Source organism: Aedes aegypti, chromosome 1 (genome assembly GCF_002204515.2).
Source record: "Aedes aegypti strain LVP_AGWG chromosome 1, AaegL5.0 Primary Assembly, whole genome shotgun sequence".
Classification (NCBI taxonomy): domain Eukaryota; kingdom Metazoa; phylum Arthropoda; class Insecta; order Diptera; family Culicidae; genus Aedes; species Aedes aegypti.
This window is the reverse complement of record NC_035107.1, coordinates 234,206,630-234,222,959: the sequence shown is the minus strand read 5'-3', so window position 1 is coordinate 234,222,959 and position 16,330 is coordinate 234,206,630. Positions and strand designations below refer to the sequence as shown.

The following is a 16,330-nucleotide window of genomic DNA, read 5'->3' as shown; positions in this document are numbered from 1 at the left end:
TCACAAGAGTTGTTGAAAAGCATACCAGCACCAGATTTTTTAGCATTTATCTCTTTCAGTCTTCTCCACAAGTCATTATTTGAACGAGATAATTCAGATGAACGAGAAATATAAACAGATTTAGCTTGATTGATTAGCATTGTTACTCTATTTCGTAAGCGTTTGTGTTGGTCTCTTTCTTGTTGACCTTTAGTCCGCTTCCGAAAACGATACGCTAAATCTCGCTCTACCATTGCTCTAGAAATGTCATTGTTGAACCATTTATTATGTCTGACAAGCTTACTAGAACGAAGAGGTACGAAATGATCAAAAAGTGATAAAACTACTTGATTGAAATAGTCTAAAGCTAAATTAGAATCATTGATAGAGTAAAGAATTGACCAATCAATTGTAGTTAAAATGTGATTTAGAGATTCAAAATGTATGTGTTTGTAATCACGAAATAATACTGCGCTACTGAAACATGATCGAGCTACGTTTAAGGAAGAAAATATTATATCATGAGCCGAGAATCCAGGTCCGGACACTTGGTTGAAATTGAGAATAAATTCAGGATCGTTTGTGAACATCAAATCTATTTGAGAACTTCCGCCAGAATAATAATGAGTTGGCTCATTTCCAACGCATGTAAACCCGAAATGATCAAACACACTACAGAAACGATTGACTATTGGAGAAACCTTCTTAACGTTCATGTTGAAATCGCCTATTGAAACAATATTTTTGTACTTTAAGATATGATCACTCAACTGTTGAGAAATAAGTTCACAGCAGTCGACACGTGGAGGGTTGTAGAAAATTCCAAGCAAAAACTTGTCAGCCCCTGTTGATACTTCGACAACCAAAAATTCAGTATTACAGGCATCACCCAGCCCCAAAAATAAATCTGAAGCAGAACCTTTTTTGCAGTTAAGATTACTTCTAAAATAAAGACAAACACCTCCCCCTCTGCCATAGTTGCGATCATTTCTAATCAATTTGAAACCTTCTACAGCGATAGTATCGTCAGAAATATCGTTAGTCAACCATGTCTCAGTCAAACAAATCAAATCAACTTTTCCGTTCTGAAAACAGGAAGTGAACTCATTGAACTTACTAAGTTGCCGTGAACAAATACTTTGCACATTCATGTGGCAAATATTTAGGAAATCTTTACGAAGAGCCGCATTCATGACAGCACAAGGAATATGATAAATAGGGCTTTTCATGTGACAGATCCGTCTATGCATTTGTTTACATCGGTGGAGGACCGGTGCTAACACGGGCCTGTCATTTTCATAGAACAACTGTCAAAGTGCTTCCCGATCAGCTGATTTGAGACGTCATGTGAATAGGCCTTCATTTGAACTGACGTTGTTTAGCATGTTATCTGACATCGTGGTAATAGTAGTATGAACACGCAACGCAGAGCGCAAAGAGGATCAACAGAAGGATTACAGATGAATTCATGATATAAGTACAATTAATAATTATTATTATTTTCGAATGGTAAGCTGGTGGCTGAAACGATGACTTCATGATTTAAGATTCAAATTTCATAAACACAAACAACTGTGTCATAGAATGTATCGGAGTTGAATGATTATCATTAGAGCGTTTAACTAGAACAATACCATTTTTCAAATGTACCCTAACCAGCTTTCCATCATTTCTAAGTTTGCATGCATAGCGCCAAATTTGTCGATCTACTGGGCTTAGATTTTCATTGATATATACACGCTGTCTAGAATTGAAGCCTACGTGTTGCAGTGATAAATCTCGCTTTGCTAAATAACGTCGAAAAATTTGCTCTCTGGATAAATTGGCAATAAACGGGTGTGGTTTCCCTATATTTCCTAGTTCTTTTTGGTAATCGAGTAGCATAAACAATTGGGAGATTGTTGTTTTCATATCCGAGATGCTGTGCAATATTTTGAACCATATCATTTAAGTTTTCATTGGGGACATATGGGATACCAGAAACAATGAGATCGTTAGACCTGTTGATTCTTTCTTTCCTAGATTTCTCCAGATCTTTTTCAATTGCTGAAACGGCGGCAGCTTTTTTTCACATTATGTAAACAAACAGTTTGTAATGACGCGATTTCATTTTGCACAATTGAAATTTGATTTCTGATATCAGAAACGCTATCTTGAAATTTAGATCTAACGGTGGAGCACTCTATTTCACAAAGATGAAGAACTTTTTTCAGCAAACCGTCCAACGTTGAAAGATGGGAGCCCGGCTTCAGCTGGCCATCGATATAATCCATAGTATTCGAGGTCATGCCAGTACACATATCAATTGCTTTAGGCGCGTGATAGTAGTACAAAGGGCAAGAGCGAGAACAAACCCGTGTGTTACCTTTCTCTCAGCAGATAATGATGAACGTGAGAAACGTTGCTATGATGGCGTTCACAGTTGAATTGATAAGAATATTAAAGCACCATAAGAGAGCACTAGGATATCAATAATCATCAAACTCCATAACCAGCACATAAATCGGGACTTCAAACAGCATACTATGAATAAACAACAGTCGATCACATTAGTTAACACTACAATATCATCGCTAAAGCCACTCCTACGAAAACATCACTCACAACGCATAACCGACCAAAGGTGACTTCCAGATCTTTTCCTCCCTCACTAATAAACACCCTTCCCGTGGTGATTGTGGAGATGCAGAGGTATTCTGGTCTCTAGAAGCAACAATCATTACACCCTAACATTCCTTCCCCATCCCAACTGACTGTAAGGACTTGGCCGGCGCCGTTATTGGCCAATAATATTAGGTCTGCTAAAATTGCACTTCGAGAGTAAGCGGAAACTCCCATCCCTTATTCATCAGAATCGTATTGCAATTCTTACCAGTTCCGATCAATCACGGAAGAGCAACCATTGACATGTACAGTCAGTCTGCTATGCTATGCTATGCTATAAAAGATATATTTTGAACATATTTAATTCCTCTTTACGATTTTAGTGAGGAATGTTCAGTTAATGTTAACAGTGATGTGACATACCGTTAACAGTTGTTTATGCAACAAGTTGCGAAATGTTGTTTTTCAGCACGATTTGTATATTCATCCAACGAGGCTCACCGAACTGGATAAGTACATCGAGTGCTGAAAAAATCGAGTTTTGCAACGAGTTGCATGCAACATTTTTTGCTATTCCAAAAAAAAATAAAATTTTTATTTTAGCTGGATTATTTCCAAAAGCACAAACAAACATTTCAAGAAAAACCACGCTAGTAGTGGGTAGAGAAATCTCCATGTGTACACAGAAAAAAATCCGTTGCAGGATTCATGAACAAAAAGTCCTTAATTCATAAAATTTTATGTTTCGTGATATCATGACTAAAAGTCATGAAATCGTGACTATTATGGACTATTATGTATGGACCGTAACATCGTTAGGACACCCACCCATCCCCTCTAGCGTTATGAAATTTGTGAATGGGCCCTTTCTTAACAATCAAGAAACAAAACTGATTTTATATCAAGTTCCAACAAACATTGTCAATCAAAGTTTATGACCGAACCGAATCTCACTAAATCAGAAGGTTGTTTCTCACTACATCTTGAGCATAGAAAATTATATCAAATATTAGTGGAATTAATAGGCTATAAAATCATATACAGAATTCACAAATAAATTTCAAAGAAAACTCAGGCACGATTCTTACAAAAACGGTAGAGCAAGATTTTATTTGAAATCCCTGGAGGATTACAGCGAATATGGGACATTATTTTTAGAAAGGTAAATGAATTTCTTACAGAATACTGAGCAGCGCAGACTTCTTCAGTTTATAGAACGAAAATGTGTATATGGTTGGGTTCTGAAAAAGTGCTGAGAACATTTTTCACAGAATCCAATGCTTTAATCTTGCAAATGTAGGGAATTGTTTCTAAAAAACAGGAAGGGATTCTCAAATAATATTAGATTAGATTCTGACAAAATCCTTTAAACAAGTTTGATTGAATTCTGAGAATGATTGTATAAAATCCTGGACAACATAATTACAGGGTTCAGGGCAATCCTTGGTTGGATTCTGCCGTAATCAGGAGCAGAATTCTCACAAAATTTAGGGCAAGATTATCTCGTCTGTTTGCAATATTTCCAAAAGAATTGGTATCACTTTTATTTGATTTTATTAACTAATTTTGAAATTGCTGTATTAAAAAAAGGTTGGCCCGCCTCGCGATATTGTTTCATAGATTTGGCCCGCGATTCAGAAAGGTTGGGCAGGCCTGTGTTAGACGTTCCGGAATGTACTTGCAAGCCTTCACCCTGACTATGCAGAACCAGAAATGATTGACTATGAGCGAAGATTTTGCTTGCCAACTCGTCGCCGATTTCAACTATTCGTCCTATAACAGAGCAGCCCACAAAAGGCCTTTGGAAGCCAGATGTCCCAGTTCCAAATTCCACATCAGCAGAGCAATCCGCGAGCATTTTGTGAGACCAGAGACCATTTGCCAATTCAATTGATGCTCGAAACAACATTTTGCGTACAAACCTAACCACCGAATGTTCGCGTTCCTGCTAAAGATGTGGCGCTTGATATGTTGACTTTTGAAAAATGTTTTCATGGTTCATTACGAAACTACCGGCACAAAAGCCGTAACAAGTTTCATCTTCATTTTATTTGTTGACCAATGGCAAATATAAACTGGGATCTTAATTGACGAATAATGTTAATGTCAACAGCAAAACAATCGACAGCCGCTGCAAACTTGTAAGTGCAACAGCGTCCACCAACTTATTGCGCACTTCACCCCGAACTGGACTATTGCAAAATTGGAAGAGTGCAGAAAAAGTGTGATAAAGTGCACGCTTGCAACGGATCATCTCAACGTATTTGAACCACAATGAATAAGTGCACTTAAAACTTGAAAGCATTCCGATATAATTTCTGATACCCTCAAGTGGTCTTCTATGAAATTGCAAAAAAAAAATGTTGTACGTAACTCGTTGCAGAAAACGATTTCTCCAGCACTCGATTTCTCCTGTTCGTTGATGTTGCAAAATTGGGTCTGACAGCTACCGTAGTTCAGTAAAAAGTAAAAATTATTACTGAATCTCAGAAGTTTTCAATCATAAAGCTGAAAGGTCGGTATTTTTTATGATATACAATTCGTACCCAGTATATAAATACCGAACAAGCAAATCGTGATTGAGTGTGTGATACAGTAATATCTAGGAATGTCACAAATTTTCTCGTTCCCATCATACAGATCTACATTCTGTTAGCACACCGAGGACGAAGCCTCAAAATCAGTTGGAACGCTAAATTCAACCCACTATATCTCAGCTGTCCTAAGTCCGATTTGTAAAATTTTGGCACCTATAGAAATGTATGGGCTTCTAGATTCATGTCAGATTTTTGAAATATTTTTGGGAACTACTGTTTGATTTGTAGTACTTAAAACACCGGAGCAAGTCCTAAAAAAAATTCTAACCGGTAGTAATTTGTAGATAACTTAGAATTTATCGCGATAACCTATAGATTTTTTTATTGTATGATGATCGTATTAGTGTAACCAAACAAAAGGCATTGAATTTTTCATTATTAGCCTTTCAAAGAACTGCAATATATTCACAAAACTGCGTAGAATACAGAAAAAATGCATTTTCAACCATAGCTTGAAATTTATCGCGATGACCCAAACATTTTATGATCTTAAAATGTACTCATATTTAAGGCCATCAAATTTGCAGAACACTGATAATAAATTTCTGTTGGAAAAACTACAATATTTTCACAAAATACTGAAAAATACAGGAAAATACAGGGTTTCTACAGTAATATCTTATTTATCGCAATGACTCATCAGTTTTATAATTATAAACTCTTTGTATGTTTATGAGAAACAAATTTGCTGAACATCGTTGATCGCTGTTTGTTCAAAGAACTACAATATATTCACAAAACTGCGTAGAATACAGCAAAAATACATTTTCAACTATAACTTACAATTTATCGCGATGACCTAAACATTTTATGATCTTAAAATATACTCATATTTTAGGCCATCAAATTTGCAGAACACTGATAATAAATTTTTGTTGGAAAAACTACAATATTTTCACAAAATACTGAAAAATACAGGAAAATACAGGGTTTCTACAGTAATTTCTTATATATCACAATGACTCATCAGTTTTATAATTTTAAACTCTTTGTATGTTCATGAGAAACAAATTTGCATCGTTGATAGCTGTTTGTTCAAAGAACTACAATATATATTCACAAAACTGCGTAGAGCACAGAAAAAATACATTTTCAACTATAACTTGAAATTTATCGCGATGATCCAAACATTTTATGATCTTAAAATATACTCATATTTAAGGCCATCAAATTTGCAGAACACTGATAATAAATTTCTGTTGGAAAAAATACAATATTTTCAGTAATTTCTTATTTATCGCAATGACTCATCAGTTTTATAATTATAACCTACTTCAGCAAAAATAATCAGTATACATAATAATTAATTTTTTGAATGAGCGATTATTGAAACATACAAAATATGTCACATAAATGTAAAGTCAGACGACTTCATTTGAAGTTGTTAATATTGCTAGAATTTATCACCTAAATCAGCAGATTATGCAAATCGAATGTTATTTCCGCTGCAGTTCAGTAATTGGGTTATGTTTTCATAATTAGAAAGTTTTACAATATTGGTGAAGTTTTTTTTCTTTCTTTATTATTGTGACTTTCAACCCTAGGTTGGTTCATCTCATAGGTGAAGTTTTGATTTTTCCATATTTTAGCTATTTTTTTCATATACAAATTAGTTGATTGTCTAATAACACAGAACAGCAAGATATAAGAAATTAATGTAATGTTTGAAATGATGAAACTGGTTGGATTCATCATTGTTTTTTGTGGTTGGGTGACGAAACGTCGAAAGGTGAGAATTGACAGCGAACGAAAAGTTCTTATACATAATTTTGTGGAAATTATGTAGTTTTTGGAACAAACAGCTTCTAATAATTTTGAGCACACTTGTTTTTATTGAAAATACACAACGATTTAGAAAATTATATAGATGGTAGAATTTTCAAACTTCGGTAGCAACAGAATATTTTTGTATTATATGATAATTTGTGAAAATATTGTAGTTCTTTCAATAAAGTTTCATCGATTATATTGTGAAAACTTGATAACCCTATATATGACAATATTTTAAAATCACAAAATCCATGTATCATTGCAATAAATTTCAAACTGTTGTTAGGATCGTAATTTCCCTGAATTATTCATAGTTTTGTGAAACTGTTGTAGTTCTTTAAAAAATATCAAAAATGTTCTGTAAATATACTTATTTTTATAACTAAAAATACTTCAAATCTTTTAATTGATCTAAAGACAATCAATAAATTGCAGAAGAAATTTGAGAATTTTCTGTATTATACAAGATTTTGTTTAAATGTTGTATTTCTTTGAATAAACAGCTATCAATGATGTTCAGCAAATTTGTTTCTCATGAATATACAAAGAGTTTAAAATTATAAAACTGATGAGTCATTGCGATAAATAAGAAATTACTGTAGAAAACCTATATTTTTCTGTATTTTTCAGTATTTTGAGAAAATATTGTAGTTTTCCGTACAGAAATTTATTATCAGTGTTCTGCAAATTTGATGGCCTTAAATATAAGTATATTTTAAGATCATAAAATGTTTGGGTCATCGCGATAAATTTCAAGTTATAGTTGAAAATGCATTTTTTCTGTATTCTACGCAGTTTTGTGAATATATTGCAGTTATTTGAATGGCTTAAAATCAAAAATTCAATGCCAATTGTTTGATTACGCTAATTTAATCATCATACAATACAAAAATCTAGAGGTTATCGCGATAAATTTCAAGTTGTGTACAGGCATTTGCAAAATTTCGTTTTTTTTAGGACTTGCTCCGATGTTTTAAGTACTACAAATCAAACAGTAGTTTCCAAAAATATTTCAAAAATCTATCATGAATCTAGAAGCCCATACATTTCTGTAGGTGCCAAAATTTTGTAAATCGGGTTTAGGACAGCCGAGATATAGTGGGTGGAATTTAGCGTTCCAACTGATTTTGAGGCTTCGTCGTCCGTGTAAGTGACGAATATGTTAGGCGGACAAGTGTTAGAGGACAGAACAAGTAAGACGCGCACAGTAACGGGCTCTGCTACTACCTCTACGAATGCTGGACGATCCGATCCCAAACCAGTATCACCAGTTTTTATCGGATCGGATCACACATCGGATATGAAATCAGATGCTATGGTAGAAAATACCGAGATATTTGATTGGCGCCTCCCAAAACAGTACTAAAAAGTGTTACTTACACAGTACCAAAAAATAATGTGATTTACGTCTTTTGGGATGCACATAAAAGAAGCGAGCCGAATGACGTGAATTTGTGTTCAATTTCAAATACGTTAGTGTCTGGTTCGTGAAATGTCGATCACAGTACCGTCATATTCGTGTCCTTTAACATGTAAAATTACATTTTTTGTTCAATACGTCTTCAAGGACACGTTTTTGTGTCGTTCCATCACTTACATCAAGTGTCATTCTGTCATAACCAGAATTACGTCCAGAGTAATTTTCATTATTTTTAAGAGTGTATCAGCACCGAAAACAGTACTGAAAATAGCACTTTTCATCATTGTTTTTCTTCTGTAGGAAAAGCAGGCCGTTATGTTGTGAATCTTCTCAATGAAAAGTTGACTGATTTGCAACGGAATTGCAGAGAATAACTTTTCGCAATTTCTCATCGTAATAGGCTGTTATTCATCACGTCAATATGCCATAAAACGGCCTACTTTGCTGCACTGAATTATGCAGTGCGGTAATATTCTGTATTGAATATTACGTAATGCTTTCTCATAACGCAACTGTTTGGAGTTATGTTATTAATCATTACACAACTATTTTCAGAAATCAAATAATAATGGTGAATGACATGATTCCCGGATAAAAACGTATCATTCAGTGAATGGAATAAACCATTAATGCACAATATAATGTATTGGATACAATACAGCGTATTGTAATTGAATATCGAAACAACATTATTCTTGTTTGGATATACAATTCAAAAACAATATTATATATTGTAACAGAACACTGTATTGTTTTTAATTGGTTTTATACCTTACAATTTTGAACAAATTCCTATTTTCGCGTAAAACAACTGTTGCTTTTTTCTATGTAGCTTTGCTGAAAGAAGTAAACAAAACAAATTCAGAAAGCAAGAAATGTTGGGTGAAAAATATTCAAAATGTAAAACTAAGTAGATTTTTAGAAGTCACTTGACATTAGCTGTAACGACGAATATATCTTTACTTATATAAAAGTTAAAATTATTTTGTTACTTTTGGTATGAATATCCGGTAAGTTGGGGGACAATCCATACAAAATACAAATTCTATACTTTTCACCACTAATTGAAATACAGTTCGTTGAATTGTTTTTGTATTGTACAACAATAAACGAATTGCTAATCAAGACAATACATAAACAATATATCGTATTGTATTTTCAAAATTTATGTATGAGAAAATATCTATATTTGTATTGTTACGATACCTAACCACCCATACATTATATTGCAAAATTCTCATATATCATACAGTGAACTGTTCAAAACAATATATTGTTCTGTAGTTGTATTGTCATTTTATAATATACTGTATTGTATTTCCAATATATTGAATGGTGCTGTTACAATACATTATATTGTTTTTGTATTGTATATTTTATCCGGGTTTCTGAAGGCTCCCCCAAATCCAAGCGATTTTTTCAGCGACAACGACAAAAAAACGCCGCGATTTCGTTGTTGAGTCGCTGCAAGGTATCTAGTGATTTTTAAACTAGGTTTTTGTCACCTACACCTATTACCTTCTTTAATACATCCCTTTGCTATTCTAATAAATGTGAACAATTATATGAAGGATTTGAACAATCATAAAAACTTTAGTTTTCAAACAAAAATTTAATAATTTTCCATTAATCCGAAGATGCAATTAATTGGAATCAGTTCATTATTATCGACCTGTAGGTGAATCCTGTTTCTTCATTATTGATAGATTATTTTAAACTAGATGCTTTATTTAATAGTTTTTACTAACTTGGTGTGACACTGTTTTCACTGTACGAATATGAAAATGAATCACTGTATTTGCTTTTACGTCCCAACAGTTCCCTCTCCTCATTCGTCTCGCACCTCATTGCGTTGTTTTATCCACGTTCGACTCAGCATTATGATCGTTGTTTCAAATTGAATGAGTTCCGTTTCAAGTATTTTCGAAATTAGTTCAAGAAGATTTAATGAAAATGTTATCTCTCTTTTCAGATCCGAGGCCCTGTCAATACACCCACCGGATATACCGAAGTGCTTGCAAAGAGAGAGCTGTCAGTTGGGGGACGATTTGGAAGATAAATTTGTGGTAAGTGGAAGGAAGCTGTTTCTACAATAATGCTTATTAGGTTTGTGTGAGAGGAGCGGTGAGAGTCCGTTTGGCGAGACCAACTGTGTCACTTCACTGCACATGTAGAATAAATTTCAATTCTATAATTTAACTTCTAGTTCTGCTTTGATTTCAATGATGCCAGATTATTTTCTGAAATGTTTATCTGATATACACAATCCCACTAACGAAATTCTCAGTTTTCAGTCCACAATGTAGCCCGAAATATATTGCTAAATTTTAAAATTTTCGTGGGTCTTTCGTTTTGTACCAGATACAGGGATTGAAGAAAAGTATTTCTCGCTTATTGCTCTCTATAACAACCATGATCCGCAACATATAATGAAAACTTGTTAATCATCTTCTGCTACAGCTTTGATTAAATCGGAGGATAAATGTACATGATAAAACGCATCTAAACAAGCTTCAAACCTGGGGTACACTATTTCTATCGTATGTTCGGGGATTGTTTATCATACCAGTACAATAAAACACCCCAATGGTAAATAAGTGAGAATAGTGGTTTTTATCATCGTTCTCTCTTTGGGACTCTCGTTCGCTGCTGCTGTTTATCAAGCTTGTTTCAATTTGCGAAACATAGCCGATCATGGACCGCATTGGGATGTTTTTCTTCGCTTGCTTTGATCGTGCTTCCAAATCAAATGAGAACGAGTTCTGCAATGCCTGACCCTTTGTGTAGAGATGATTTAGTAGCTATTAAATTGATACCATTTTGTGACTTAGCTACTGAGTAGCAGAAACCGTTAATATATCAGAGTTCATTCATATACCCACGACCAACTAAAATAAAATGTTTGGCTTGTTAAATCATGTTAAAAGGCTATTAATAGAGTACTATGGAAAGGTAAATACGCATCTACACAGTTAAATCTACACATACTGTTTGGATTATTGTCGAAGAAATTTACGTAACTCTTATATATAGTCAGAACATTCCACCACAATAATAAATTACATTGAAGTCTTGTGAAATGTTTAAACCATTTAGTTTTAGCTGTACTGCTCTAATTTTTTTTGACTCTCATGTTTCTAAACTCAAATATAAATTTGTCTATTTTTCTAGCCGTAGTAATTAATTTATTATATAAATTTGAGTATTGACCATAAGAGTGATAACTTGAAAGAACAGTTATATAAAAATGTATTATTTGAAAGAAGGTCAAACAAAAATCAGCGCGTAAAACTTGTTTTTCTGAAGTGGTCTTATTGCTTTTTCTTTAATTGTAGCATTGTTTTGGCATCCATGCTCCCCGTTTACCTGAGTAAAAATCCAACCATTTCTCTCCCTTGGAGTTGGAATGCTTCCTGGTGACATAACATCGAATTTTACGGACAGCTAGCTCAACTTTGGCATGGCAACACCCCATTCCTCATCGAATACTTTCATTCAGCAACCAACAACGGGTCAGGTCGTCTCGTTCAGTTTCCCTCCATGATCTCTTCTGCACTGTGCCGTGTCGGACGAGCAATATTTATATAATACAGAAAAGGGACAAAAAGAGGACTCCCTGTGATTTAATGCTATCAAAATATTATGATTTAATTTGAGCGAGAACAACATCAAAGCCAGATGGGAAAGCTGCAGTGGTCACCAAACTGCGGCCCGCGGGTCGCATGCGGCCCCTAGAGAGGTTTTGTGCGGCCCGCGAACTGATTTTGAAAATTAGTGTAATGTGGCCCGCAGAATATGATTTTATGATGACATGGTTTAGAGCAGTATACCACTAAAATCATGGAATAATATTATTAGCAATTCTACATGTCAATTATTTGAATGATGATCAGGAATCGAAATAAATTTGCTCAATATCTGAAAAACGATTCCCTTAGTCTCAGACCTCAGAAAATGAGGAATTAGTATATAAAAATGATCATAGTCTTTTGAAAATTGTAACGTTTGAAAAGTCAGGACAGGCAATGAGAGCACACTTTACAGAATTTTTCGATTCAGGTACGGATTTTGCTGTTTCACAGTTATTTCTTTAGATGTCTAAGTTGATTGATAGCAAAGAAGTTCTATTGAAATGGAATTTTTGCTATTAGGTTGATTTCAATTATTGGATGTTCTTTGAATTTCTTGCTTAAACAAACGTTTTGCTTACAGCCGACATCAAGCTCAATCGGGAAAACTGGAGTTCGTAATTATAGAAATACATTCAAATCATACCGACTTATTAACTCTGAGATCACGCTGAATTTTGTGTCGTGGATTTTCCTAACACTTAAATTTCAGTACTGACTATTTTTTAATCAGCAAACAAAACTGATACCCGTAATGAACTGCCGAGTATCATTAAATTGCGGTTTATTACCAAGAAATTTGATCATTTGTTAGCTGAATCTCAGTCAAACTTTATAAATTTTCAAGCTTCCAATTTCAATTTTTCAAATAGTTTTTTTTCAAGAGTTCGAGTTTTAACTCTTCTATGTTTACTAAACAATTTGGCGTCATGTTTTGATCAATCGTTAGGCAGCATCCATTTATTACGTAACGCTTACATTAGAAGATTTCATCCTGCGTTTCGGATGAAAATATTCACAATGTAGTATGAGTCGTAACGCTTGAACCCACCTCTCCCCCTCTTTGAGCGTTATGTAATTTGTGGGCGGTGAGTGGTAAATGCGGCCCGCGCTAAGCTCTGTGAGCACCACAGTGGCCCGCACCATCAATTAGGCTGAGGATCACTGGTAAAGAGCGTCTCTTCAATCGTCGAACGGTTTTCTGGGATGAGTTGGGAGCATTTCGGTATCTACCGAGCGTTGCGGTCTATGTATACTTATATGGCTTTAATACGGAACGTTTTCGAGTTGGGAACGAAGCGAATTCTGTTGGGATGTTGAAGCAGAAGGGGAGTTGCGATGGCAAAAGGTCTTGGATTGGATTTCCTTCTTGCAGTTACCCACGCTTCGAAGGGGACTAAGTTGGATTAAATCTGGAAAATGAAAAATGACTACCTTTGAAGTGTGAGATTCGTTACGATTTATTTTGCATCGAATCTCTTGTGCGATGGAACATAATTTCTGTTTGATTATGTATTTTCCTCTGTCTAAGAATACTTTTGCCTTTTGCATTTGTCGTAACAGCCACCATTGATGTAAAAAGAACTCAAAGTCGCACTACCCGTGGCTATGGCACGTTCTCATGAGCGAGTCCCAGACGAACACGTTGCAATAAAAACTTAAATATCATGAATTATACATACGACCAAACTGGCACCAGTGAGTACCAAGCGGTAAAATTTTCCCTATCAGAACGAAAAATAGTGCTTAACTTTCCATAACTTTCGGAACTCACAACAAAAGGTCACGTTACACCGACAGCCCGGAGGAAAACGATGGCCACACAATAATGTTGGTATAGCGCAGCGATTCCACACAGCGAGACAATAAATGGGGTAAAGCACTTTGTAATTATTCAAAGTTTGAGAACACGTTTTATTTATTCTGTGGCTAAGTACCAACTGTACTTCAGTTGCACACAGCCGAAACGGAACGGTACGAGTAACCAAAGTTTCTGGTTGCTTCCAGATAAATTATTCCACCACTACTGTGGAGAGGCGATCATGGACCATTGAAAATATAGGAATATTGTTAAAAAATATTCCTATAGGCCGAAGTATATTGCTGGATGTAATTCTAAAGAAAACTTCAGATGCATCCCTGGTGGGATCTCCGAAGAAGTTCTTGAATGAACTGAGTACCCCCATATGAAATCTCTAAAGAGAAATCCAAAGGTTTAAAACAATCCCTTAAAACAATCGATGAAAAGTCTTTGTAAAAAACTCTTAGAGAAGATATTGGAGAACGCTGCATAATAATATTCATTAGCATTTGCTTTCACAATATTCAAAGATTCAGAGATTATATTGCAGAAAATTATTTCCATTGTCCGAGCAGCAAATTGAAGCAGATCTCATGCTCAAGCTCGCCGATTCAAGTGAGGAAGCAAAGGGAGATGCCAATTGTGGTCAGAATTTCCGAATTTGTTGAAATCAGGCGGGATTCAAAATCTGCATTCTGAGAACCAAAGTTTTCTTTCAAATTGCATAGAAAGAAGACTGCTGCGTTTTGTCGGAAGTTTTAAACTACTTCTCAAACATTTTGGAGAGGCACAATTTTTATGCTTACGACAAAACTGTACGTTGTTCAAGATCGTTTTGGAAGCTATCTATTAACTTGAATAAACATTTGGCTAGTATGCTGGTTCAACTTTTAATAAAGTATAAATCCATAACGCCAAAGTATAGAAAAACAATTCTGACGAAAAGTCATGTTTTCTAACTTTTATACTTTGGAGGAGTGCACAACTTTTCACAGTAAATAAACTGCAATGACGGGTCCCAAGTAAGACAAATTTGACTTCTGTGGCTGACAACATTCAAACGGCGCATACAGAGATGCCTTCTCCCACCATCCTGATCCCTTCGAATGGAACGAAAGGAACCTTTTCAAAAACCATCACTCGCCCAGACTCCGGCTCCGGCTGTGGTTTCTTTCTCGGGGCATCTTCTCTGGCGCTCCTCTGCGGTGCTTCATATTTCCCATTCGAGTTCAAGTCATTCCAATGCAAGCAGTCCACCATTGAAGGTCTCTGTACTGTATCCTTTTGAACCGCCGTCGACAGCGTGGTGGGGAGTGAGGGGGTTTAACGGACGGTATGCTCGCCTCGGAGAAGTCTTGCGGTTGCCGACCGCAAAGTATGGATGTTGGATGTACTGAATAGCTGAAACATAATGAAATCCAGCGATGGCTGTGGTTGTGGTCATTCGACTAGCGTGGAGCAGTTGAAATTGTTCTCCATTCCAAGGAAAATCTCCAAAAGAACAAGCAATAGAGCTTTTCCAGCCCGGAACGCAAGTAAAATGACTTTTTCTGATTATTTTCAATGTAATTTAAACTTTTCAAGTGTGTTTATAGCCTTCCAATATAACATTTAAAATTCACAAGACTACGTATTGAAAAGGCCCTATAAAGGAAAGGATATTTATGATTTGGAAATTTACAACTATAGAAACAATAAACAACCAAGATTCTAAAAAATACGCTTAAGGACAAATCATAGTAATTCCTTGTTAAAATAAATATAAATCCGTTTTTCCCAATACCATCTGCTTCGGTTTTTTTTTCTTGAGAATTTTAAGGTCTATTAAAGTCATAATAGTAAAGTTTAGAATTGTCAAATGCTCAAACATATTTCCGATTTGTTTGCAAAACAGCGTCTACGCACAATTTTCTTTCAATTTGGTTATAAGATTTTTTTTCTAATTCTAACCGTTTTCAATCCTTTTCGAATATTTTTCAAGGCGATTCGAAATTCTAAAAAGTTTAAAAATCCAGTTTCTCATATTTTATTTACCATTATTTTATTATTTATTTGGTTTTACATCAATTATCTTGACAAAACATCGCCATCAATATTTCGTCAATTTACCCAGTTCATGGCCGCTTCTCTCCATCCTCGGTTCTGCCCCACGCTCTCCAGGTCCTAGTGCACTTGGTCAATCCACCTAGCTCGCTGCGCCCCACGCCTTCTTGCTTTGACCGGATTCGTAGCGAACACCATCTTTACAGGGTTGTTGTCCGGCATTCTTGCAACATGCCCTGCCCAGCGTATCCTTCCAGCTTTAGCTACCTTCGCCGTAGAGCTGAGCGAGCTCGTGGTTCATCCTTCGCCGCCACACGCCGTTCTCCTGCACGCCGCCGAAGATCGTCCTTAGCACTCGGCGTTCGAAAACCCCAAGAGTCCTCTTCGAGCATAGTCCACGTCTCATGCCCATAGAGGACTACCGGTCTTATGAGCGTTTTGTACATCGTGCCTTTGGTGCGGGGGTGAATTTTTCTTGACCGCAGTT

General features: G+C 35.5%; 1 protein-coding gene across 5 annotated transcripts in view; it reads left to right on the top strand.

The window, feature by feature from the left end:
• Positions 1 to 16,330, top strand: part of LOC5571516 (mpv17-like protein) — a 518,784-nt gene that overhangs the window by 430,688 nt on the left and 71,766 nt on the right. For all 5 annotated transcript variants that reach the window (XM_021837283.1, XM_021837281.1, XM_021837285.1 and 2 more), the window contains one exon: positions 10,343 to 10,436. The gene's annotated coding sequence lies outside the window, so the exon portion shown is untranslated. The remainder of the gene's footprint in view (positions 1 to 10,342; positions 10,437 to 16,330) is intronic.